This window comes from Ixodes scapularis, unplaced genomic scaffold (genome assembly GCF_016920785.2).
Source record: "Ixodes scapularis isolate PalLabHiFi unplaced genomic scaffold, ASM1692078v2 PGA_scaffold5__190_contigs__length_132052651, whole genome shotgun sequence".
In the NCBI taxonomy this organism is placed as follows: Eukaryota; Metazoa; Arthropoda; class Arachnida; order Ixodida; family Ixodidae; genus Ixodes; species Ixodes scapularis.
In genome coordinates, this window is record NW_024609880.1 from 43,736,342 (window position 1) to 43,763,091 (window position 26,750).

The following is a 26,750-nucleotide window of genomic DNA, read 5'->3' on the forward strand; positions in this document are numbered from 1 at the left end:
TATTTGCGGAAAACACGATAGAAGTTTCATGGTCGAGAACAACCTACGAACGTAATAAAATTGACTTTTCCCGTTTCTCCTATAGCATGCATTAGCTCGTGTGAAGCGATGACTGCCGGTGGTGCCACTCGACCTCAGCAATACAGGCCTCTATTCGCGATCCAGCCTACTGAGAAATCAGTGTTGCCAGTGCTATTAGACATAAATCGTTTATTTGCATCGGTACGCCCATACCTGCCGGATGTAAGGACGAGGCGCAAAACCGTACATCCGGCCAACATTAGAGCCGGTTTTCGGCCGAAATTTCCTCGACACTGGTCAAGTAGCAACGCGCTGTTTCGGTGACTCGTTTGTGTAATTTATTTGTTCAGTCATTTTTTTTTTGGGTGCCAGGCCACTGTGTACACCCCGAAAAAGAAGTGTACTGTGGTAATTACACCTTTACGAGAAGGAGTGTCGTTGTTTTACATTTTTATAAAAGGGTGTAGTGCATTATCACACGTTTTAAGAAATGTGTTTAAAAAATCACACATTTTTAAGGGTGTGAGGTTTACATTTTTTATAAGGTCTATTGCTACACTTATTAGGCTGTTAGCTAAGGCGTGAAAATGTTTAATGTGTATATACCTCTAATGGAAGAAAATCGCTTTCATGTGATTAAATCGCGTGCCGATGAAACGATCTGTCGATGGCACGTCTTTCGGTGAACTGGTTTGACCGCCAATGAGTGACGACTACCAGTAAGTAGAATTTCGGGGAAATAATTCTGCCGGCTGCCGGGAGACTCGACCCTACCCAAGAATTACCCCGGTTCTTGTTTGTTTTCCAACATTCTTAATTGCGTACCAGTTTAGTAGTACCTCTTCGGATATTACAGAAAAAAAAAATAACGATGGCAGCCGCAAACACTCTGACAGCCCGGCTCACAGTCATGTGGGAGACTGACAGGTTCTCGTCAGTCGCCACCATGCCTTGGAGGCTACCGGTTCCGAAGAACCGGAGCGCGCAGAGAACTTGGTGTTCCACGGTCATGGTAGACGCGAATGTCCGCCGCCTCGAAGTCCGGGCGCCAAACGGAGCTCGTCGCAGAGTCAACGCACAACGGCTTTCGATAGCCGGTGCTGTCGCCGAAAGTCATCGTCGGACGGTTGAAAGGCGTCCCGGTGGTCTCGGTAGCGATGCCGAAGGTGGCGGAAGATCAGCTCGGCCGCAGCCTACGCCACCGCCATGTTCGCAAAGTTTAACTTCGCCTCGATCCGAAGCGAAGATTTCAAGCTCAAACCACGGCTCTCGCAAAGTTCGGAAACGTCACTTTGACGTCAGCGACAACTTCGACAAACGAGTTTTCTAATCACTTTTTTTTTACACAAACTTTGGAGGGATTTGGAGCGTCAACAGGTCGCCTAGGGACAATCTGCGATGCATTAATTTTAGCTTGGCGTAGGTATGTAGGGACAAACGGGCGCTACGTCATCGGCGAAGCCGTTCAATCAGTGGGGTCCTCAGGCCCCTCACGCGTTGCACGCGCGCCCCGATAAACTTTGCTACATTCTGCCGCTCTCAAAGAAATGAGCGTTCTAATGATTGACACCTCGCTCGGCGCGACGTCAGCGTCGCGAGAGTCCAATTAGCGCGTTCCGCAAACTTCGGGCACAAAGTTGTGCTCGACGAGTTTAGCGACCCAGGTGTTCGGACCCCCGGGGAGCCGAGGCTTGAGGGGAGGAAACTGTGGAAGAAAGAAAGAGAAGCGGGTGGGAAGGGCAAGGCTCGGTGGCGGGCGAGTACACGAGGCAGTTCGAAGGCTGGCGACGAACGAAGGAGCCGGTGCACAGCAAGCCCAGGAAGATCCGGTGCACAGCAAGCCCAGAGAAATACCCGCACCACACAACAGCTTCGACCCTCCTCCGAGGTCTCACACTTGAGTATTCATGAAACATTTGCTTAATGGTAGCGCTTCCCGTGTTACAGCCTCGGAGCGAATGGAACTCGGCCTGATGGGGTGACATTGACGGCCTACCCACAGCAAGACGAACGACCCCCGCCTCGTCTCACTCTACTTTAGTGAAACATGCCCACACAGCATCAGCATCCGTCACAATAGCAGAGCGAGCACAAATGCGTAGATTGCATCTTTAATGCATCTTGAAAAAAACGGTAGTGCTTAAGGACAGAAATTACGTTCTCTCTTGGGACTCGTAACCGCCACGACCGGCCGAGATACAGCTGTGGTGGCGACGCCCAAAGACCTGTCTCTGCATGTGTAATCGGTGCGGTGAGCGGTCGCGTTAAATCCTTCAGCGTTTCGGAGAATCTCAATGTCAAAGAGGTAGCCGTCGGTGCCTCCATGAGACAGTAATGAGGGCTTTTCTGCGTTCCAGATGTGGCATTCAGCGTGATGGTTAGTCCTGTCAGAAATATTTCTTCCAGATGGTTCATGAACCTGGGTGGTGACTCACGCTGAAGCAGCGTAGATGAAAAACACCAGGTTTTCAGGCGCAAGTCTGTAACAAGAAATACACGATGCCCACTAAATTGTTAAGTCTAGCAGACATACTGTATTGGCCAAATTTTTATTATACAACGCCCTAATCTGGCAAGGTTTTCAAGCAGACTAACATCTTGATGTAAAATAGTCTAGACATCCGTTCGAGAAGATTAATTTTTGAAGCGAGATTTTCAGTTGATTAAACAAATTAGGATTTGTTGTTATAGCAGCTGTAGTCTACGCTTTATTGGTGTAATCAAGCACGTACCTGTAATTAGATGTTGAACATCATTGTAGTCTTGAAAGCATATGAAACTGCAGTTTATATATATATATATATATATATGGGTGATTTCATCTAAACTCAGGCACGGATTTAGGGTCGAATTTTTAATGTTTACGGAAAAATATATGTTTTGGGGCAATCCCTATAATAAAAGAAGACGCAAACAGTTTTTTCGTCGGATTTTTTGTTCTCAAGTTATGGACCGTTGAAGCGGTCAAGGTGGAAATTGATGTTTTTTCAGCCTATCGGAGGTGCCATATTTCACTCCATCCCTTTTCCCTACTTTTTACGCTACATCAATATAACTTTTTGGGAACACTCTAGACATAGGCTTTTTCATGCTAATAAAGCGTCTAGGTCATAACATTCTTAATGATTTTTTTATTTGTCAAACCGCCTCTCTGTGACGATATTTGACGAAGTTTAGCAAGCTGTGCTGTGTGACCTAATCAACATATTTTTATGATCTTTATATCACCGTAAAGCACCAATTAAGCTCTTTCTTTGGACTATAATTTCAATATTTTGCCACAAGTATATAATGCGCTACATGTGCCTGAAAAACGAATTTTTCGAAAAACTCGCAAATTTTGAGTTTTCTTAAAAACCCCACTTTTTATTTTTTTCATTTTTTATTCACAGTACTTAATATAGTAGTCTATCAGGAACTACCAACAGAAATTGTAATATATTGTTTGTATGGCCGCTATTAAGACTCGAATCTCGTGCTATGTGCGTTTTGAACGGGACTTCGCACAGGCGCTTTGCTGAGCAGAATTTTGGCCAATGTAAAGTTTTCTATTTAATGTTAGTACTTACCACAATATCTGAGCGTAAAAGCAAGTGAAGTAACAATATTTATCCTTACAATATTTATTTACTTGGCACTGGGGTGATTTGAAAGGTGTGTTAGCTTCGCCTTATGTATTGACGGAGAAGTACGTAACATCTAAACTCACGGACAAACTTAAGTCACGAGGGAAAAGTCTAAGTAACCTGGCATGAATCACTGCAAATAGAAATGAAACCTAAACACATGACTAACGCATTGGAAGCCTTACACGCCACGAAATGCTCGTTATTTTACGAAAGAGCCCGTATGTGCACAAAATAGAACGTACTTCCTAAGCGTCAGATACTAAATCGCACATATGTATATGCACTGCATATCTGTTTGACATAAGAAAATATGACAATTACATATAAAGTTCGGAATTTTAAACTCAAAATGCGACACGTAACCAGAGAAGGGAAGTAATATGTCATGTTGTAGCCTAAACAAGTTCATTGCATAAAATATATCAAAATGTGTTGACCAAATGTCTCAAATACTCCTAATTAATATAAAATACACTCAAAGTTAATACAAATATAAACTTTAAAACGAATTGAACACCGCCAAATTCCGTCTGGTTTACGAATAGACGACGCAGTACCTTTTCAATACTACACGGCGCTGCTCACACAAAAACAGTGATAAACACCTGGGGTAGGGATAGTCATCTTTCGACGTAGCACATTTCGATACAATAGGTTGATGCGGTTCTGAGCTAGTTTTCGCTTTGTCCAAATTGCAGTCAGTTCAGTGTCAAAGTCTATGGCGCGTCGTCTGATCACACAGCGCGCACTCACAGGGGGACAAGGATGAACGCACTGTTGAAACGGTCCGGCCTTTTCACGGTCCCACCATTTAGCTCTGTCTATTCTGGGGTTTGGTATACTCTTTCTAGGACCACATCACCTCCCCCTTCCCCCATTACTTTGCTCCACACATGAGAAGATTGGATGTCTTTCGATCGGGTTACCTTCTCCCACCCCTTCCTTTTAAGCTCCCGAGAACGGGACAGCTCCTCTTGGTCGATGAGGAGAAGCGTTTTCCCCTTGATTTTCTGGCCGAGAGCTTCAACGAACGTACGCGCGTTAGTTATGGAGCTTAGCTCAGTTGTTTTCAAGTTATGCAGTGACGCATGATGCTTCAGCACACCAGCCACTCCATCGCTTTTGCCGTGCCCTTACGCCGAGTAGATCCACCTGCTGACAACAAACTTCTTCTGAAATTCGTGTAATTGGTGCCGATTTTTGAAATGGCTTGGAGCGCCGTCCGAAACATAGATTAGCTCCAAAAAAAAAAAAAAAAAAAAAAACGGGCAAGAGTTCCTTGAGCCTGTCTTCAATCATTGTGAGCGCAAAGAGCGCGTGTGCAGAATCATGACAGGTATCGTCACTCACGACGCCGAAACTTAGTGTTCCCTTCGTGGTCGTCGCAACGCAGGTGAAGATTGTCACCATCTTGGTTTTCCAGTGGTATCCCTGCACTGCACGTTGGAGCACAACACTCCAGTTTTCGTCGAAAACAAAGTGGAGGACTACGACACGTGGCTTCACATTTGCTTTTTGAAGCCATATTGCTCTCTGCTGTGCGCGCCGAATATAATAGTGGTGTATGTATTTCTTCGTCCAGTTGTTGAGTTCGTTAAGAAAAGCAGTGGCCTCCAAATGTTTTTTCACCAACTCGCCACCAAATTCCCACAGTGCCAACTCCAGTTCATCTTCAGCGCTCATCCCTAGCATCTCGAGGGATATGTCCTTCCGGTTCGAACAGGCTTCACACCTCAGCAAGAAGCAGTTTTGGGAAGGATTTTCACAAAGAAAAATTTTCTGGACGTCTTCAAAGGTCATACTCTTCCCCGCCGCATTTGACAGAGATGTCAGACAGAGTATGAAGTTGGCGCAGCATACACACACACACTCTTCATGTACAGGGTGTTTCTTAACCCACTTGGGCCGCAGAGAATAAAATTTTGTTAGGCCCATTTTTGACTCGGGATTGGCCGCCTTGAATTTTTTGTAGGTTTCCTTAAAAGATCTCGTCATAAATCGCTTCGTGACGAAGACTTCCTGACCATCAATAAAAAGCCTTACGACATCCTTCTTGTTCGGGCTTTGTCTTGAGCAGTCTTTCGCATCTGATGTGTAGTAAGTCAACGCAAGAGCGACATCGTTTTCGTTGAGAGCATGTCCTTGGTATGGGTCAGGTGACGCCCGGACCCCCTTTTTTTTCCGCTTTCTTGATTGGTTTAAAGCATGCTTCGTCACTTCACGAACTGCTTTCAGGATATCTTTCTTTTTGAGGTTAGATGGAAAGAGAGTTAAGAGCCGGTAGTGTTCTAGCTGCGACGCGCTCTTGACGTAGGCTGCTCGTAAATTGCTGACCCAGTCGAAGCACCAGGAGCATGGATCTTCTTTGTCTGTGCCCGTAGGTTCTCCGTACACGTCACTTAGTTTACGACCAATTTTCTTTTTGAAGTCCGCGGTTATCTCGGATTTTTTTTGCTTAACATAGCCGGTACGACTTCGTGGGGTCACGCTAGAAGGGAGTTTAAGTGGTGTCACACTTACTTCAGCAGCATCAATTGCTTCAGACACTCCTTGGACCAGACTTTCTCGTCAACGAATAATCTGTCCGCTGGTTTCAGGGATGATGACGATGAGCTTGATGACAACATTTCCTGTCCTTGCTTATGTTCTTCAATCTGACCCAAGAACATTGTGTAGCAGTTATTGCACAGAACATCACCAGGGCTTACGCACTGGGCGTCCTCAGCCGGTAGAACTTGCTTAAGAGAACTTAGGTTTAGCTCCGAGACTTGACGAAAATGGCGTCCGTAAAGCACTCTTCTCTTGTGTCACCTTGAATAGTCGGCGCACACTTTCCAGTCTGAACTGAATAATGTATTAGCCATGGCAGTAACGAACACTTCTGGCTTTCTGGAAGCAGGAGCAGTTTTAAGTTCATCCAGCTCAGACAGCACGGAGGTAAAATGAGTACCAGCTTTCCGCCGTGGCTTAGGAATTCAAGTAAAGAGCCAGAAAGGGACCGAGAAGGCTATTATCAGTTAGACGACGTGCGAAGATTCGGCTTCCTTTGGGTCCCCAATCTTCCCGTCGATCCATACTTAAACATTCGCTCTCCGCCTCGCGCGTAATCTGAGTGCCACGCAGCAGCGGCGTCTCTTTTAGTGCCCGCGGATTATTGGCACGGTTGTGTTAGAGGGACGAGGAGGGGAGCTTGGAGAGACAGAGGGGGGCTTGCGACGTAAACTCTAACCCCGAAACGCCTGTTCTCCCGACAATCGGGGTTTCCGTGTCGGTCGCATCCCAAGGCATAATCCTTAGAGGACCCAGGACCCCGACGAAGATAGAGGCGGTAGCCCCGTGATGTTCAAGATAAAGTATTCTATACACGCCGCCTGACTGGGGTGGCATCTGTAAAATTTCGGAGCCGAAAGCAAAAGGCCTCAGAGGACTTCTCTAACGACTGCATTCCCCCGTTTTGGGAGAAAAAGATGCGCTCGCACTTGTGAATACGGACTTCTAAGTAACTTTTTTTAAGAGCACTACTCAAACTTTTTTTATGTTTATGGTTGGATATTAGGTAACTGCTAACGATAAATAGAAAACCTTATATAGGCCAAAATTCTGCTCAGCAAAGCGCCTGTGCGAAGTCCCGTTCAAAACGCACATAGCACGAGATTCGAGTCTTAATAGCGGCCATACAAACAATATATTACAATTTCTGTTGGTAGTTCCTGATAGACTACTATATTAACTAACTGTGAATAAAAAATGAAAAAAATAAAAAGTGGGGTTTTTAGAAAATCGTCTCCAAACTTGCTAGTTTTTCGAAATATTCGTTTTTGAGGCACATGTAGCGCATTATATACTCGTGGTAAAATATTGAAATTATGATCAAAAGAAAGAGCATAATTGGTGCTTTACGGTGATATAACGATCATAAAAATATGATGATTAGGTCACACAGCACAGCTTGCTGAACTTCGTCAAATATCGTCACAGAGAGGCGGTTTGACAAATAAAAAAAAATCATTAAGAATGTTATAACCTAGACGCTTTATTAGCATGCAAAAGCCTATGTCTAGAGTGTTTCCAAAAAGTTATATTGATGTAGCGTAAAAATAGGAAAAAGGGATGGAGTGAAATATGGCACCTCCGATAGGCTGGAAAAACATCAATTTCCACCTTGACCGCTTCAACGGTCCATTACTTGAGAACAAAAAATCCGACGAAATAACCGTTTGCGTCTTCTTTTATTATAGGAATTGCCCCAAAACATATATTTTTTTCGTCGAAATTAAAAATTCGACCCTAGATCCGTGCCTGAGTTTAGATGAAATCACCCATATATATATATATATATATATATATATATATATATATATATTTGGGTTGGCTGGACGTAGACAACGGGATAATAGTAATTCTTACAAATGCGTCTAATGTGTTTGCTCTCTGGGAGCGAAATTAGACTTTGTCGACAGGCAAGAGGGTCTGTTTAAAGGAGCACTCACGTTACATCGAATTACTGTTTAAAGTTATTACTCATCTTTCGCGCTCTCAGGGTCTAAATATGCAAGCTTCGATCATGCGCATAGCAATACGCTTTATGACGACATACATTGCGGAGGAACGCAAAGTACAAGTTTATATATTAATCTATACATATTAAAAAGCCTTCCTCTGGCGCCGTTGTCATGCAAAAAATTATTTATCTAATGCATGAATGACTATGTCTACAACGTGCTTTAGTCGGTTCAGAATTAAGGAAAATAAAAGCTTTGCGTTAGCGTTCTTTTAGCACTGATGCCCGGCTAGCGTCTGTGGCGGCCGCTAGCAGAGGCGAAATAGATTAATTAATTGGTTTAAATAAAGCTGACGTTAAATGCTCTTAAAAATGTGCATGGCCAAGTGCACAAGCGTGCGATGGAACTACATCTTTGGTACAACATAATGCGCTCTGTACGCTGTACGACACTATTCGAATAAAAATACATAGCCGAGGTAAGTAGTGGAAGCTTCAATAGAGAGAGGTCATGGTAAGTGCCGCGTACCTCTCTTTTGAACTTAAGCGCTCTGCGTTTTTGGGAGAGATAAAACGATATATTGTTACAATAAAACAGTGATGGTGCAGGAAAGCTGGTGCAGATTTACGATTTCCTTAGACCACCCGATACAGTGTGAAGAATGCAAACATCCAAAGCGGAAAAGAAACAGGCTGCTAGAGGGCAACCTCTCAATTTATTGTACTGCTCAATGCATGATCACTACGTTTCATTTTATTTCATTTATTATAGCCTTAAAGCGCTCATAGGGCTTTACATAAGGGGAAAAAGGGGGGGGGGGGGCAAGTACAACACTACTGAAAATTCAAACATACAATAAATAAAACAAGAAAACAGGTGTTACGGTTGCTATGCGTTTAAGTAAGGGGTAAGAGAAGCTCTGAAACCAGGTTATTCTTGAATGATTCCAACATTATCAGGAAGGGAGTTTTATTCATATGTAGCTACCTGCAATAGTGAAAATTTAAAAAAAGGTTTGTTCGTGGAGTGATTAAATGAAGTTTTTGAGAATTGTCAGTAAGCGCGAAAATATGGCGTGAAGCCCGGCAATAGAGTTCTCTATTCGACGGGCAGGGGCAATACGAAGTATGTAATCACACAAGTCTTGGGATTTTCCTTATGTCTGCAAGAGGTGGTAGTACAATTTTTCCCTTAGTGATGCTTGTGCGCGTGTAGTATTCAAGGATGAAGCGTGTGACTCTGTTTTGCACTGATTCTAGCTTTGGTGTCAAACAAAAACTGATGTGGATTCCATGATATAGAAGCGTGTTCAGGTTTATATCGAATGAGGGCGGTATATGCTACAAGTTTTGTTTCGCAGTCGGCCGTGTGAAGATTTCGTCTTTGAAAACCGAGGCTTTCATTTGCTTTTGCACTTATGTGATTGATGTCGGCTTCCCGAGAAATGTTTATGTGAAATGAACCCTACGATATTTATATGTATGCACATGTTCGAGAACCGCATCGAAGAGAGTGTAGTTAAAATCTGCTGAAATTTGCTTAGTACTTATATTTAGGAATTTTGTGTGAGAACTTTTTTTGTTCTTTTCCCACTTTAGACATCATGTTTCAATAGTAATTAAGTCGTTTGAAGTTCAATACCATCACGAATGGTAGATATATTTGTATAAATCACACAATCATCGGCATAAAAACGGATGGTGGACTGGATAGGAGAGCACTGCACGGGTCGGGTAGCACGGATTTTCTCGGGCCAGGGCCGGGCTCGGGGTTGAACAAAACTATTTTCGGGTCGTGCCGGGCCGGGCCGGCCTGTGCCGTGGCTTGGCAGTCGTGTGCCGCAAATTCTAAATTCTTGATAACAATAAGTCTGCTCATTGATCGTCTAGGTTCAATGTAAACAAATAAGCGAAATGAAAAATCACTACGACGCCGTTAAAAAGAAAAAAAAAGACGCCTTGCACCTGGAAAGATTCTACGTGGATGAAACGAAACGTATATGATTGCACCAGCAGAGTGGGAAAGTGCGGTGAAGAAAACGAGGCCACTCCAGTCGCAGAGTACAACATGAGTGTATTTTGCCTCTGCGTTTCAAACTAAAAAAAAAAAAAAAAAAAAATTGTGAGCTTTGTTTTGCACAGCCTTACCTTATTCTTTATTTTTTTCTTTATTCAAAGATCACCCCGCGTTGCCCGGAGGCGTTATTGCAGGGGGGTTACAGTTCTGAAAAAAATACATCTTTATTTGTAGAGCACACCTGGTCTTCAGGCGGCCTATTGCACTTTGCAGTGGTTTTAACAAGAAAAGAATTTGCATACATATTCGTCCTGGCGTGGTACTCTCGGATTTTGAAGGCATGTTCAGCCCAACTAGAAATATAATGTGGGTGTTTTAAATATACTTCTCTGTGAATGCCAGTTTCATTATTATATATGAGAAATAAAAACTTCAGTCTCAACTTTTCTCGTCGAGAAGAAAGCAGTTCCCAATTCAATTCGCTTTTCATTTTAGTGCAGCTCTCCCTCCGCCCATAACGACCCAGTACAAACCTAGCAGCTCTATTTTGAATTATTTCCAATTTATCAATCAAGGTTATGTGCGGAGGGTCCCAGACGGCGCTGGCATAGTCTTTCATTCAGGTTGTGAACATTTCAAATTCCGTTGAATAAAATTGAGCGCCCTGACAGCTTTTAGGATGACATCATCAACTTGAGCATTCCAAGAACAGTCGGATGACAGTGTGACACCAAGGTACTTGTAGGTAGTTTCGTTATTTATTAGGGCGTTATCTATCTGATAAGTACTTTCAATTTGTTTCTTTCTCTTGGTCAAACTCAGGTGTACATACTTCTTTGGATTTAAATTCATCTGCCACTTGGAACACCAAGTATTAATACAATCCAAGTCTCGTCGCAACGTAGCAGCATCTTGTCCGTCCTTAATTTTCCTATACACAACGCAGTCGTCAGCAAACAACCGTATAGAGGAGGAAATTCCCACGGAAATATCGTTTACATAAATAAAAAAACAGAAGTGGTCACAGGACCGAGCCTTGTGGGACTCCTGGCGTTACGTTAACATACTCCGAACTTTTTCCGTTCAAGACAACACATTGGCCACGTTGAAATAAATACTTTTCGATCCATCGGAACACACTTGAGTCTAAGTTTAACGACTCTAGTTTACTAAGAAGGAGCGGATGCGACACAGTGTCGAACGCCTTACGGAAGTCTAGAAAAACACAATCCATTTTCCCTCCATCGTCAACATTGGACGCCAGTTCATGGGAAAATTCTACGAGCTGTGTCGTGCAAGATGGGCCTTTACGAAGCCCGTGTTGTTGATTAATTAGTACGCTGTTGCTCGTTATATGTTTCATTATTCCTGTATATAAAACATGTTCTATAATTTTGCATGAGATGGCTGTTAGTGATATTGGCCTGTAGTTTAAAACCTCCTTTTTTGAACCACCTTTATGAATAGGGACAACATGGGCGATTTTCCAATCGTCTGATAGGATACCAGTGGAGAGTGATTTTTTGTAGATTCCATAAAGATACAACGAAATAGGTCCGGCACAACGCTTTAGTATACGTGGAGAAATACCATCAGGGTCATTTGCCTTAGTTTCGTCAATGTTTCTTAAAAGCAACTCGATGCTCCTCACGCTTAGTTGAACTGGCTCCATTAACGGGGTGGCACTCCATAAGTCCATAAGTATCTACGATGTTCTTCATTTCTAGGTTAATGCGACTACTAACTTTTCATGAACAAGTGCCATCATTCCATTTCAATTCTGGCAGGTTAAAGTCACCTGCAAGTAAAATCTGGTGCTGAGAGGCCTCCGAAACGATTTCAAACAACGAATGTAGCGTCTTTAAATCTGAATTTGGTGGCCGATAAAGCGTTCCAACAGCGTACGACGAATGGTCAGATAAAGTAACTGAGCACCAAATTGACTCGACATCGTCATGATCAATATCTAGCCTAGATGATTTTAGAGAGGAATGAACTAGCAAAAAAACGCCTCCCCCGAGGCTGGGTCTTTCCTTCCGATAAACAATAAATTTGTTTGGAAACACCTCACTATCGGCGACAGTCGGGTTCCGCCACGATTCTGTACCAAATACAAAATCAGCTTTTACAGACTCGGGCAGGGCAGTGAACTCATCAACATTGTTTATTACACTTCTGCAGTTTATTACGACAGCAACCAGATCGCGGCAGGCATTTTTCTTATTCTTATTGGGGCGTCATTGTTTCAAGAGTGGAACGACCTCTTCCTTTTCTGTGTCCCATGTGAAAGTCTTTCCATTAATAACAAACTATTCATAAGTTAGCTTTACCTTGTTATTACTATCTGCTTTTTTAATCTTCGCGTATTCCCACAGTCGCTTTCGAATATCTCGGGTCTCAGGGGAATAATCATTATCAACGCTGTAGGACGACCCCTTGAACTTCTTCGCGTTTGACAAGACGTCTTGTTGTTCCTCATACGATGCGAAATTTACAATCATTGGCCTTTTAAACTTTTCATTGTATCGACCAACACGGTGTGCTCTTTGAACCGTCTTTACTTCGATCCCCGAATTGGCCTTGCAAATACTTTTAACCAAGCTGTCCGACTGGTTCCACGTTTCCGAATGGTTGTCGTCATCTATTCCATAAAAGACAAGATTTTTTCTGCGACTTCTGTTTTCGAGGTCAACATTTTTGATTCTCAGATGAGCTACTTGTTGTGCAAGGTCTCTTATTGCGTTTGCTTGTTCAGACACTAGTTTGTTAACCGCTTCGACCTGCCCCTCGGTTACACAGAGCCTTTTGTTTACTTCCGTCAACATAGCTTCCTGTTTAGCTAACCTAGTGTCGATAGTATCTAGCTTGCTCATGATTATTGCCTGGCCACTTTGAAGACACCTAAACAGGTCCATTTTTTCTGCAGTAATAGGTCCAGGATTGAGTTCAACATCGCCCGAAAGTAACAGGAGAAGAATCAAGTACAGCACCCGATTCGCAAAAAGGCGAACATTTCTACGAGACAATCGCACAAAACACACTCGCTTGCGACAGTGGGAAATAGCACTTGTCAAGGGAGGAGCCGGCAACGCATTCAACGGTTTATGCACTTGAATATGGTAGCACGAACTAACCTGCATATCCAACAGTGTCGTTAGGTGCATGTCTGCAAGCGGGCCGGCTCCAAATCCCACGAAGCCAAAGTGCTGCGCGCTTAAGTAGGTATATTTGACAGCTTGAACCAGGGGAAGATATAGAGAAATTGAGACAGGAGAGAATAGACAGCTGACTACCAACGATTATTTAGTGGGAACTTCTTTTTCCTTGCGTGTTTTCAGACACCAACAAAAATTATTACATATTAAAACCTATTATACTAATATAATAATGCATGTGTATGTTTACAAAATTTTCACATTACCTAAACCTAAACTAATATTTTAAATTCACCCGCCACAAGCTCATACCGCCATTTTCTGGACCGTGACGCACCGTAGATATTGTCTCTCCTTTTTGTGAATAGTGATGGACGGGGTGCTCACGCACCCACTCGCTTGTTTTTCGATAGCAAGCGCCTCGAGCATCTCGCGCGCATGAGTATTGTTATTACTGGCTAGGATGGTTATGTCCTTGAACGCTGCACTGCAGTGGCAAGTCCTGCAATGAGCTGCAAGATGCCCTGCCGACGTTCCTTTAAGGGATGCTGCGTGCTCGCGGGCTCTGTCGTTAATGCATCGGCCCGTCTGGCCGATGTAGCACTTCCCGCATGAAAGGGGAATGTTGTAAACCACTCCTGTCATGCATGGTACATATTGTGTTCTGTGGGCAATGTCGCACGTTTTTTCTTTGCCTGTTCTGTTGTTAACTCGTCTGCACATGGAGTACGCTTTGTTAGGCGCGGAGCATACTACTTGGATCTCATTCCTCGCGGCGATCTTTTTCAATTTCTTTTTCTTAATTCTTTTTCAAGAATTAAGAATTCGGAACATTTAATTGAATATCTTAAGAAGAATGGAGAAAGCGTCACATCTGGATTTTCCATCGATATCCAAGATATGTATTACTCAATCCCACACAGAAGACTCGTGGCAATTCTCCGATCCACCATCGAGGAGCAGGGCTCTACAGCGTTTCAGAATACTGCTGGACTAAGTGTGAGCACCTTCTTGGAACTATTAGGTGTGTATTTGACTTCCACTGTAGTAGACTTTCAAGATCAACAATATGTGCAAAAAAGTGGAGTGTGTATTGGGTCTCGGGTAGCGCCGCAATTGTGTGACTTATTCCTGGGGGCATGCGGAAAGATCATCGCAAGTAATGTGACAGATACAAGGGTCACAGCCATCTTCCGATATGTGGACGATTTTTTAGTACTTTGTGCCACAGAAGGTGACGACCAGAGTAAAGAATGCAAGGATACTATTCTGCAAGTGTTTCAAGAAAGTTGCCCCGAATTGGTGTTCACACATGAATCACCTGTGGACAAAAATATCAAATTCCTAGACCTCGCGCTAATTTTCCAACAAGGGCACGTTTGCTGGAGGTACGAACCCCGGTCAGCAAAAGGGTTTCTGCCGTTTACCTCTGGCCACTCAAGAACTATTAAGAGAGGTATCGCCAGCACGGCGTTAGTTTCTGCCTTAAACAAATCATGTAAACACCAGATAGGGCAGTGCTTTGAAAAACAGATGTCACGATTACGGAATTCGGGATACCCAACAAGTATCTTGGTACCCGTTTGTGAGACCATCTGCAGAAACTTGAAGAGTGCAAAGTCGGGCAAAAAAGTAAACGAGGAAACCCGAAGGAAGATCGCTGTGCTACCATACGTTCACGGGATTACGCACAAATTGAAAAAGATCGCCGCGAGGAATGAGATCCAAGTAGTATGCTCCGCGCCTAACAAAGTGAACTCCATGTGCAGACGAGTTAACAATAGAACAGGCAAAAAAAAAAAAAAAACGTGCGACATTGCCCACAGAACACAATATGTACCATGCATGACAGGAGTGGTTTACAACATTCCCCTTTCATGCGGGAAGTGCTACATCGGCCAGACGGGCCGATGCATTAACGACAGGGCCCGCGAGCACGCAGCATCTCTTAAAGGAACGTCGGCAGGGCATCTTGCAGCTCATTGCAGGACTTGCCACTGCAGTGCAGCGTTCAAGGACATAACCATCCTAGCCAGTAATAACAATACTCATGCGCGCGAGATGCTCGAGGCGCTTGCTATCGAAAAACAAGCGAGTGGGTGCGTCAGCACCCCGTCCATCACTATTCACAAAAAGGAGAGACAATATGTACGGTGCGTCACGGTCCAGAAAATGGCAGTATGAGCTTGTGGCGGGTGAATTTAAAATATTAGTTTAGGTTTAGGTAATGTGAAAATTTTGTAAACATACACATGCATTATTATATTAGTATAATAGGTTTTAATATGTAATAATTTTTGTTGGTGTCTGAAAACACGCGAGGAAAAAGAAGTTCCCACTAAATAATCGTTGGTAGTCAGCTGTCTATTCTCTCCTGTCTCAATTTCTCTATATCTTCCCCTGGTTCAAGCTGTCAAATATATATACAAGTCTGTACCAACAAGCTCCACTATCAACCGTTGCTTAAGTAGGCTCGGTTGATGTCACGTGGCCGTCGATGCTCGAAGCTGGCTGGTGGACCGTTGTCGGCGAGGGCTCTATCAAAACGATGCTTGAAGTCGGTGATGACTGGCAGTCCGCTCTTGTTGTTGTTTGTCGGTACGTGCCATCCGAATGCGGCTGTCGAAAATAGTTCTGGCGATAGCGGGAACACTGCCCGCTCGCCAGCCACGCCGAGCAAGAATGCCGATCCGATATGGCTAAGAACCTGCATAACCAACAGTGTCGCTAGGTGAATGTCTCCAAAGATAAGCTTACTACCATATATAATTTAATGCTTATACAGCCTTTTGAAGATACAGTAGAGTGATTGTGATTTTTATTCACGAAAAAAAATGTAGAGAGGAAATTCTCTGTGAAACGAATTGAACAGAGGAAAGTCCACTATATATTCAAGAAGTGCTTACAGTAAAAAAATATAGCGGCCACTTTTTTTTTCCCCTCAAAATCACTTATGAAGTTCTTACTTCGTCTGTATTCTGGAAGGTATATCGTCAAAGTCATGTTATTTATCGAGTAAAAAAACACACAAAAACTCGGTTTAAGTTAAAAAAAAGTTTAAATCAGATACGTTCGGTGTATGCTTAGAAAGGCTTTAGATTAGGGCCTGTAAAATTTGCAGGCTCGTGCATATAATCTGTCAGGCTCAGGCTGGGCTCTGGTTTATATTTAAAATTGTTTTTCAGGGCTCGGGCCGGGCTCAATCTTCTGTCTAAAAAGTCTGCCGGGCCCGGGCCGGGCCCGGGCAGTGCCTCTTCCGGGCCGGGTAGGGCCGTGCCTAGAAATTAAATATTCTGTCGTGCTCTGGCCGGGCCGTGCCTCCACCGGGCCGGGTCGGGCCGGGCCTAGAAGTTCCGGCCCGTGCAGTGCTCTACTGCATAATAGCGGACAAGTCGTTTACGTACGAATGAAAAAGTAGTGGGCCCAACACGGTTCCCTGTGGTACTCCTGATTTTACTTTCCGATGTCATAAGTATTCGCGTTCATAGCAGACACTTTGCAAGCGGTCAACGCGGAAGTTCGATGTCCACGGTATGACAGGTGATTCTATTTGCAAAGCGCGTAATTTAAGAAGTCGTTAATGTGGCACATGTCAAATGCTTTTTCAAAGTTGATGAAAATTGCAGTGGTTTCAGTTTTAAAGTGAAGGTTTTGATGGAAGTCTGTGACAAATTAAAATAGCTGGGTTTTCACAAACCGTTCTGGTTCACAAACCGTTCTGGTTCACAAAGAGCAAGTGATTGACCAACAAATGATCCATAACATTTGACAAAATTACACGCTCCATCAGTTTACTAGGTACACTTGCAGAAAGATTACTCTATAATTCGTCAACTCATTGCTTTGACCGTTCTTAAAAATTGGGTTGACTTATGCTTCTTTCCAATTTGCAAGAATTTAACCAGTACATAAGGATTGTTGGAAAAGTAAACAACATAGAAGAGTGGAAGCTTCAAATTCGCAGAGCATAAGCAGTTTCGTTGAAATATTATTAGAGCCTAGAACTCAATTTGTTGGAAGACTTTTTATTAGTTTCTGAATGCCAGCGGCACACATAGTAATTTGAGCCATTTTAGTTAGTATACTATCTTCAGGTAAAAGAACTAGCAAGAGAAAGGTCTCATCAGAAAGCATTTCCCTAAAAAAAAATTGCCAAAGCGTTCACACACGTACACAGCATCCAGCTCGTCTACCGAAGAGTCAGAAAGTCAAAGGAGTTGGAAGTGTGCTCGGGGTTAGTTAACTGCGTACCCATTTTTTTTAGTTACATTTTGTAAGGACGCGTAGGTCTTCATTACAAAAACCGTTTTTCGCTTTCTCTATTTAATTTACACACATTTGGTGAATTTCATTGTACTTTGCAAATGCAATAAAAAAAAACGCAATATTTTAGCCTGTCCAAATTGTCTCTGTTTTTTATTGAGGAATTTTTTAGTACGGTTTGAAAACCATAGTTTTTCAGCAGAAGATCAAATATTTACTTTTGGAATGAATTGATAGCATCTTATCTTTAAATACTTTCCAATTTTCGTCCACAGTTCTAGAATCAAAACCTACCTTGTGTGCCGTTGAAAATCCTTCTAGGCTTTGACAGATGTCCTGTACAATTGCCCTAGAGTAATTATCACTACATTTGATCAGTGGACTGTATTTTTGAAATGGGATATCTAATTCAACGTTTATAGATACATGATAACTATGTGGCTTGATATCATTACCTGAAACTACAAAATCAGGCTCAGAAGTAAACAGAAGCTGAGCTCCGGGTTGGCTGGTCAGCCGCTTGGGAAAGGGAAAATGCGCTCATCGTGCCGACGAAGTCGCGACTTTTTTACTAGAGGTTTTACCACCTCTCAAAGGATATGAGATTCGGAAAAACTAGCCATGCTATCTGAGGACCGTCAAAGTATTGTAATTACATAGATATAATTCGAACAAAAATCTACAAAGTTTTCTAAGCACTCATGAAGTAAAAGCGAAAAGTCAAACAGGTCAGGGGCTTTATAACATACAATGGCGAGCATGTGAAATGTAGGAATTTTAATCCTGACCCAAACACCTTCAAAACTTGTTATTCTATCCTGATTCAGAATGGGTCAACCATTTCTGACAGCGATCAACACTCCCCCTCCGCGGCGTTCAACCCTATCATTGCAGACAATAAAATAGGAGTCGCTTAAGATTCTTTCAGTTCTGGAATATCTGGGGTTAGTCAGGTTTCGCTGGTTACAACAATGTCTGTAGAGCATAGGTGAACAGCAGATAACAACTCGTCCTGCTTTGAAAGAATTCTTCTTGCATTCGCAATAAGATAATTTAAGGTCTCGGGGGAAGGTTGTTTTTGCAAGGAGGATGACTTGTTTTTCTTGAGCTACGCAGAAAGCTGCTTTTCGCATCCAGCCTTTGAATCAAAAATATATCTGAGGTTACAATATTTGGTTTATCATGACGTAGTTTAAATTCGAGACCTTGTGTTTTCGCAAATGATAAAAGTTATCTTTGTGCCTTCCGAGTCTCTTCGCAAAAGTCCTCACTCAACCGTAAGTTGGTGTCTTTCAGTTTGAATGCTTTGGAAAGCAATTGTTCCGTATCTGTCACAAACTCTGGCGCCGGCCGTCTCTCCCGCGAACTTTTTTCTTTGTGTTTTCGTGCTGCTCGCCGTGCCTCTTGGCCGATTTGCCTTTCCGGTGCGCCGGCTCGGGTTGCGGCGACCGGAAAACGGCAAGACGAAACTCGGTACTCGGCGGTGCCTTCGGCCATACTTGGGTAGTAATTCAATTACAGTAATTAAATTACTGTAATTTAATTACTTTTCCTAGTAATTTGTAATTGTAATAATTACTTTTGGCTGAAAGGAATTGTAATTGTAATTTAATTACTTTCTAGCATCAGTAATTGCTAAATTTCAGGCACAATTACAATTACTTTTGCAAGATTTTGCGGCGGTGGCGCTTTTCCCCCCTGGCCACGGCGACGAGAGCACAACCGAAGCAATAAAACAGAGAGTCTCCCAACCTGCTCAAAAAAAGGGAAAAGGGAGGCTGGGATAGAACGGAATGAAGGATTTTGTAGACTGCAAAACGATTTAATGAAGAATTTCAGAAATAATTTAATAAATGAGGGCTTCATTCGCGTCCGTTTTCGTTCCTGTCGTAGTTGAATCTGACTCTTCGTCTCGTTCGCTTCCTGTTGCTCCTGTTTCTAGGGGTCTTTCTTATTTCTCATTCCCACACGGGGGTATGGGGGTCGAAGTCGAGCTGGTTGGCTCCGATCACATCATCCGGTCGAGGCGGGGAGGTTCGAAGTTTTCCTTACGCGTCTTCGCCGCTAGCATATTCGCTTACATATTTCAGTCAAGTTTGGGGACTTTTTTGTTCATGTAATTATTCTCTTTTCTCTATGAGTTTTCACGTCTTTCTCCTCTATCTCGTATGTTGGTACCACTAACAGAGGGTCGTGCTACTCTAATATCGAGGCGAAGAAGCGCAGTTTAGCAACAACAGTTGGAAGTAAGGCAGGGTGAGTCGTGTTAATTAGACCTGCTGCTTCTTTGCTTCTTCGCCTGACATGACGATCCTAAATTTATTATATATCTCAGGAGCTTTTTTTTTTTTTTTTTGGTGTTACCGTGCACTGAATTAACCCAGAATCCCTGGCAAGAGAGTTGCTGCTATTGTGACACTAGTTTTGTGGAAGCGACCGCAGTTCGCGTGCTACGGTTACCCACATCCGACATGTTACAAGTCCACAGACAGGGAGAGGCAGCGAATCACCGAGTTTTATGATACCAGTACTGTCGCATATTTGTTTCCTTGTATTATTTTTAAGTTTATTTTTTGTTGGTTTGACTTGGATACCATTTGCACAAGCTCTAAAGAGATTCACCTCGCACCTGTGAATTTTGTCGTCATTTATTTTTATTTTTTGAGAATATAAGAAATCAGAAGTTCATTACTCCAAACTATTAAGTTCTATAATCCATTTAACAAATTTCATGAAAGAAAAGTACAATGCGTGACATTTATACAGCGGCCATATAACTCGTTTACAGTTATATGGCCCAAGGTGGGTAACTCTCAGAAATAAGTAATTGTAAAGTAATTGCATTACTTTTAAAAAGTAATTTGTAATTGCAATGAACTACTTTCGCGTAGTAGTAATTGTAATTGTAGTTAAACTACTTTGGGGGCTAAGTAATTGTAATTGTAATTAAATTACATTTTGAAAGTAATTTACCCATGTATGCCTTCGGCGCCGACAAAGGCGGGAAATACGTCGCCGTGGAGGCGGACGGTTGAGACGGCTTTCGTGGGGAGCGGATAGTTACGGGGCAGAGCTTTTTGGGTCTTCAAAGGGGTAAGACGTTCGTGGTTGCGGGGTGAAGTCGGCGGGAATGGCAGCCCGACAACGCGATATCTTCTCAGTCTTCTTCATCGTCACCAATGCCGTCTTCCTGCAGCTCACCACCGCCGAGAGCCCGACGATCCCCTCCGTCACCAAATTTGAGTGAGACCCGTCCGTACACTTCGGACTTTACTCTTCCGGACGTTTTATTTTTACTTGCTCTCCGTCCGTGGCTTGGTTGCTTTGTTTAATTGACGTCTCTGCTCCGGCCCTGTGTATTGCTGTAGCGCGCCGACCGTTCTCTTTGTTTCTTTTGGCTTTAATGTTGATTGAAGTTCCGTGTGGAACTTCGGGGTTTTCTTTTTTTTTGTTGTGCATTGTTTGCCTATGTGCCAAACCTTGAATTTTATATTTCTATTTTTTTTTTTCAAGCAAATATATTGTTTATTGTTCAAACTCCATGTGTCCGCCTGAGCTCATTCCGTTCTTCCCCAACTTGAGCACACGCGCCAACCGCGCGGGCTGACCGGCCTCAACAAAAATAAATATTGTTCTCAGTCGTTGTAGAGGGCCGGCGGGCGAACCGTCAAGGGGGAATCGCGCCTCTAACCTCCAGGCGGGGGCGACTGTGACAATAACTGGCGTCCGCGACAGGACCGGTCAGCCAAGTGCCCAGTTTGGGTCGACGGACTGAGTTCTTAATGTTCGAGTAGAGTAGGGTGCTACGGTTATTTTGTTTTTGAGCGATGGCGGATTCGGAGGTTGAGAGGTTGATTGAACAGGGAAGGCAGTTTGGTTTAGAGAGCAAGGAATTGTTTGCATGGGTTGAGAGGGAGAGAGCGCAACGCAGGGAAGAGCGGAACGCAGAGCGCGCTTGGCGCAAAGAGGAGGCTGAGCAACACACTGTAAAAAATAACCGTCAAATTTACGGCGCTATACGCTAATAAAAACTGCAAGAACGCCGTGAAGAGGAATTACCTAAAGTGCACTGTAAACGAGCAAAAAAGAGCGAGAGGGAAACGCAAAACTTTATGGAGCAAGAAAAGAGAAAGAAAAGACGCACACCGCTAATTGGTCACCACGCTTGACCTTCGGAAGCTGCGGGAACACAGAGAGAGTCCTCTCGCCCCTTCACCTCCTTTCTTTGTCCGCGCCAACGCAGAACGTAACTGCCTTAACTGCAAAAAAAAAAAAAAAAAAAAGGATCTAAGAGCAAACAGTAGAGCAACAATGCGACGAGCTAGAAGCGTCGACAAAGGAAAGCAACGTTGGTTGGGACAACGCGGGAAGTAGAAGAAGCGAACGTTCGGTTCATTTTCCCGCCTTCCCGCCCGTCTCCGCGCCGTTTTGTCCTCGTTCGTTCGTGGAATTCCCGGATTTTTGTGCACCTGAAAATTTGGAGCGGAAGGCAACTGGATACTCGAGACAGGTATTTCATTATGAATCTGCTGCTTGCTTGGCAAGGATAGTGTAACGGTGGCATAAATATAACACCCTAAATGATGTTTACTTGCAGAATTTGTAGTTTCTGTTCAAGCACGCTTGCTGGTTGCGCAATTCGATGAGCACGTTTTCAGCTCTCGAATTCTTCCGTGTGTGGACGAAGGATGCTGTCGCCAGTTTGCTACGTATGATGCTCTCAGGTGTCATATTTTGAGAAGACATAGGCATTTGAACGCCTAGGGTAAGTACGGTTTGCTTCGAAGAGTTTGGAAAGCTTTCAATGCACTTTGCCAGCATGCTTAAAGGAGTGCCACACAAGGGAGGCTTTGCTAAAGCATCCAAAAGGCCACATCACCGACGGTATTTTGGTTTCGTATTCGTGCTCCAACTGTCAGAAGGTGTGAAATCATAGTTCACGACACATTTGAACTGGGCGCATTTACGAGCGACGGGTTTCTTGGGCGACAGCGCATCGCCTGTAGACCCGCTTCAGGTTGAGGACTCTTCGACTCAGTCGACTAGTGCGGATTCTAATGACGGTTCTGTTAACGTGATGCAATCCCCTGATGGTAACTACGACGTGTTAATGTCTCTGTCGGCAGAAGAAAACAGAACGGCCGTAAAATACGACCTTGTTTTTTTTTTTTTTGTGCCTGAAGTTCAACGGAAAGCTTCTTATGCCGGTATCAACAGTTCAAAAAACCATTTATGAATTTCAACGTCGGCATTTCTTGTACAAAACAATACCTGTTCGGCAAACTTGCTGAAAGCCTTCAAAACGTGCTTGGTTCAGTCGAGGTTCATAACATCATTGAGTTCATAACATCATTATACAATGATGTTACGAACCTGAAATCTACCACCTTTCTTCCAGAACACATGAAATCTGCATATTTGAGAAAGCACTTTCCTTCTGTGGAAACGGTGAGTATGTACATAGGACGTAGTTGTCGTCAAAAGGACCGGTTTGCTCCGTATGTCCCCGTTAAAGAGGCAATAAATTACCTCCTAGAAAACAAATCTATGGGCCAGGTATTTACCGAGCCTCGCAGCGAGTCCCACTTACCCGGTGTTTTGGAGGAATTTTGTGATTTTGCCTGTCAGTAAGGCCAGTCTGTAACTGAGATGATTCAAGATGCACCACCCATCTCCCCATGCATTCTAGTTCATGGTGAGCATTCACTGATCACTTTCCGAACCCCAAGTAATCAATATTGCCTATATTTTTATAATGATTTTAAACTACAATTATAGTTCTGCAATTTCCTACATTTTATATCTGCCTTCACGCCCTTTGTTTTATCCTTTCTTTTCTAGGGAAAAGCATCTACTCAGCCAGCATGTACTCGATCTCAATTGATGGAATAACTGTGATGGACGAAATTCACATGTTCGACCACGCACTGGCTGTACTATTCAGCGCGTACTACGTTTTCAACATTGCGTACACAGAAGAGATTTGCATCACCTTGGAGTTTATTCAAAGGTACTGAGCTCATTTGTGCTTCTTGGCATCATTCGGTGTGTTTTTTTGTTTGTTCCTTTGTATACTTCATCTGATCTAACATATATTTCAGCACTGGCTCCAGACTGAGCTCCTTGTTTTAGAATGTCTATTGCTTGCATGAAAACTTGTGCAGCGAGAGTTCTTATCAATGCTAGAGGCATGCTATGGTGAGATATTGTAGAATAAAAAGCAAGTCTGATTATTTTATTTCGTGTTCCCTGTCCTTCGCTTACTCAAACATATTTTGTAGTGTGCGAATGCATGCTACCAAACGATATTTTAATGAGTGGTACTTTTCGTTTAAAAAATTTAAATATAATTTTTTCTTCATAGCATGGTCTCTGTTATAACTTAGGATGAGCTATATACTCTAAGAAATGACTGTACCTGCCTCACGACGCCACTGGCGACTAGTCTTCATTCAAAAAGACTTAAAATGTTTATTCAAAATAGCGAGGCTTTTATTTCCACTTTTAATTTTTACAGAACAAAAATATAAATCAGTTCCAAGGGCTGCTGTTGCAGCTTTGGATCCAGTAGAGATATATATTCTGAACTTAAACATTTTCAATATCCCGAAGATGTAAAGGTCTTGTTAAAAGTGGCTCGATTGAACATTGTTGTTACATAATAATACCAGTGTGTATATTCCAAGATAGGCAAGTTGCTTAACATAAAGACAACTAATTTGAGAGTAATTTATTAGCGCAGAACGAGGAAAAAAAGCAATGATCTATTATACAGTTTTGAATGCGGTTCCCTATATAGCAACCTTAGTTACTATTGTAAAAGGTTATAATGTGTTGCTTTATAAACGACTATAGTTGAGAACTGGCAGATATTCCCTTTCGTTCTTTATTTGCATTTTACAAGTCAACAAAATATGTAATTCGATGAATGGCTGTTCGGTCCTTAGCCTGGTATGAGTTTGGTAAAAAAGTGTCTATGTGAATTTAGAAGTTCATATGGGGGAGTTTTATTAACTTGCAAGATTAAGTGCCAGGCTACTTAGGCATATTCAAAAGATCTGTGTTTCAAAAGCCTTAGTCACTGGCCAATTTAGGTATTTATTGTCTCATTATTTTTTAACGCGTATTATAAGCGGAGATTGTAAAAAAAAAAATACTTCGTATATCTGTTCTTACAGATGTCGTTGGGATCAACCCTGATCGAGGAACCCGAATAAAAAACAAGGAAACATACGTAAACAAAAAGGTTCTTGAGTTAATTGACATGTCGGAATATAAATGGAAATGCAAATAGATATAACATCTCTTTACTTTTCTTTGACAGCACGGTCACGAATAATAATGCATCGGGTGCTGCAAGAGCAGCCGACCTCGCCGCAGACAAAATTATCAGTGCATAACTGCTTATTCACTTTAGATATGCGCGATTAAAGTCAGTTGAACAGTGCAACACAACAGCCCCAAAATACTCGGCCGACCTTTTTTTTTACGCTCTATGTTTTACTTTGTTCAAATGACTATAATGGCGTGGTCCAGTATCATAGTTTTCAACACTTTACGGTCGCATAAAAATGGACCGTAAACTTTACGGTCAAATACCAGGCAGCTGATGCTGCCAAAATTGTGCAGTAAAAATAACGGTGCACTGTAAATCTGGTTTACGATAAATTTAAACGGTGACCGTAGAAAGCTACGGTCGCCGTTTAAATTGCACCGTAAAGATACTCGGGATTTGCTCTATAAAACATACGTCAGGTCAGTCATGGAATACGCCTGTGTAGTCTGGGACCCGCCCACAGCACGTGACAAAATAAAACTAGAAAGACTGCAAAACTTAGCTGCTCGGTTTGTTACCGGGAATTATAATATAGATTTCAGCGCAACACGCACAAAAGATGTTTTAAAATGGGAGCTCCTCGAAACTCGCAGAAGGAGACTTCGTTTAAAGTTGTTTCATTGCATTTATCATTCGACAGTTGGCATTCAAAGAGACATGTATATAATGCAGCCCCACTATCAATCAGAGCGCGTTGACCATAGTTTCAAGGTGAGAGAAATTTCGTTCAAAACAGAGGTATTTAGGATGTCCTTTTTTCCAAGAACTATCTACGAGTGGAATCGATTGCCTCCGTCTTTGGTTGGCGTACTGTCAAATGATCACTTTTTTTCTCTGTTAGATTAAATCTAGCTTGAGTTCTTCCCTGCGTGGTTTATAAGCTATGTTTATATGTGTTGTTTATAAGTTTCTATTTCCTTGTATGGTTTATAATTAAGGTTTATATGTTGTTTGAATGATTTATCTGCCGTGGAGCAGAGGTCTGACTGACATTGTACGTTGTTTTTTGTATGTATATCCCCCCCACTGTAATGCCTGATTTGGCGCTGTGGGTATTGCATAAATAAATAAATAAAATAAATAAAAATAACGGCGCGCTGTAAATCTTTTTACCGTAAATTTGAAGGCCGACCGTAGATTTCTACGGTCCCCGTTTAAATTTATCGTAAACCAGATTTACAGTGCACCGTTATTTTTACTGTACAAGTTTGGCAGCATCAGCTGCCTGGTATTTGACCGTAAATTTTACGGTCCATTTTTTACAGTGCAGCTACATAAAAGGGAAGAGGAAACGAGGCTAAGATTGCTGGAAATGGAAAGTGAGAAAGAATTGCTTTTGTTGCAACGAGAGCGGGACAGCACAGGTCAGAGTGACACAAGTACAGCTGGATCAGGAGGCCATACGACCCGAGCAGGCGTAGTTGCGCCCCATAAATTGATGCCGCCGTTCAATGAGCAGAAGGATGATTTAGACGCTTATTTGCTGCGGTTTGAGCGCGTTGCTGAAGGTCAGAAGTGGCCACGAGAACAGTGGGCTACGGCCCTGAGCCTTTGCTTGAGTGGCGAGGCCTTAAGTGTGTCTAGCCGGATGCCGACACCGGACTGCACGGACTATGACAAGTTGCGGCAGGCGCTCATGCTCCGATTTCGTATGACAGGAGAGGGCTTCCGCGAGAAGTTCCGGAGCGCCGTCCCAATGAACGGAGAAACTTGCTCTCAGTACTGCACTCGTCTCCGCAATTTTTTGGACCGTTGGGTCGAGTTGTCACAGACAACGAAAGACTATGAGGCACTTTTTGACCTTTTTCTGAAGGAACGATTTTTGGCC

General features: G+C 42.9%; 1 pseudogene; it reads left to right on the forward strand.

The window, feature by feature from the left end:
• LOC121838120 overlaps nt 1–26,223 on the forward strand; it is a 132,911-nt pseudogene extending 106,688 nt beyond the window's left edge.
• The last annotated feature ends 527 nt before the right edge of the window (nt 26,224–26,750 follow it).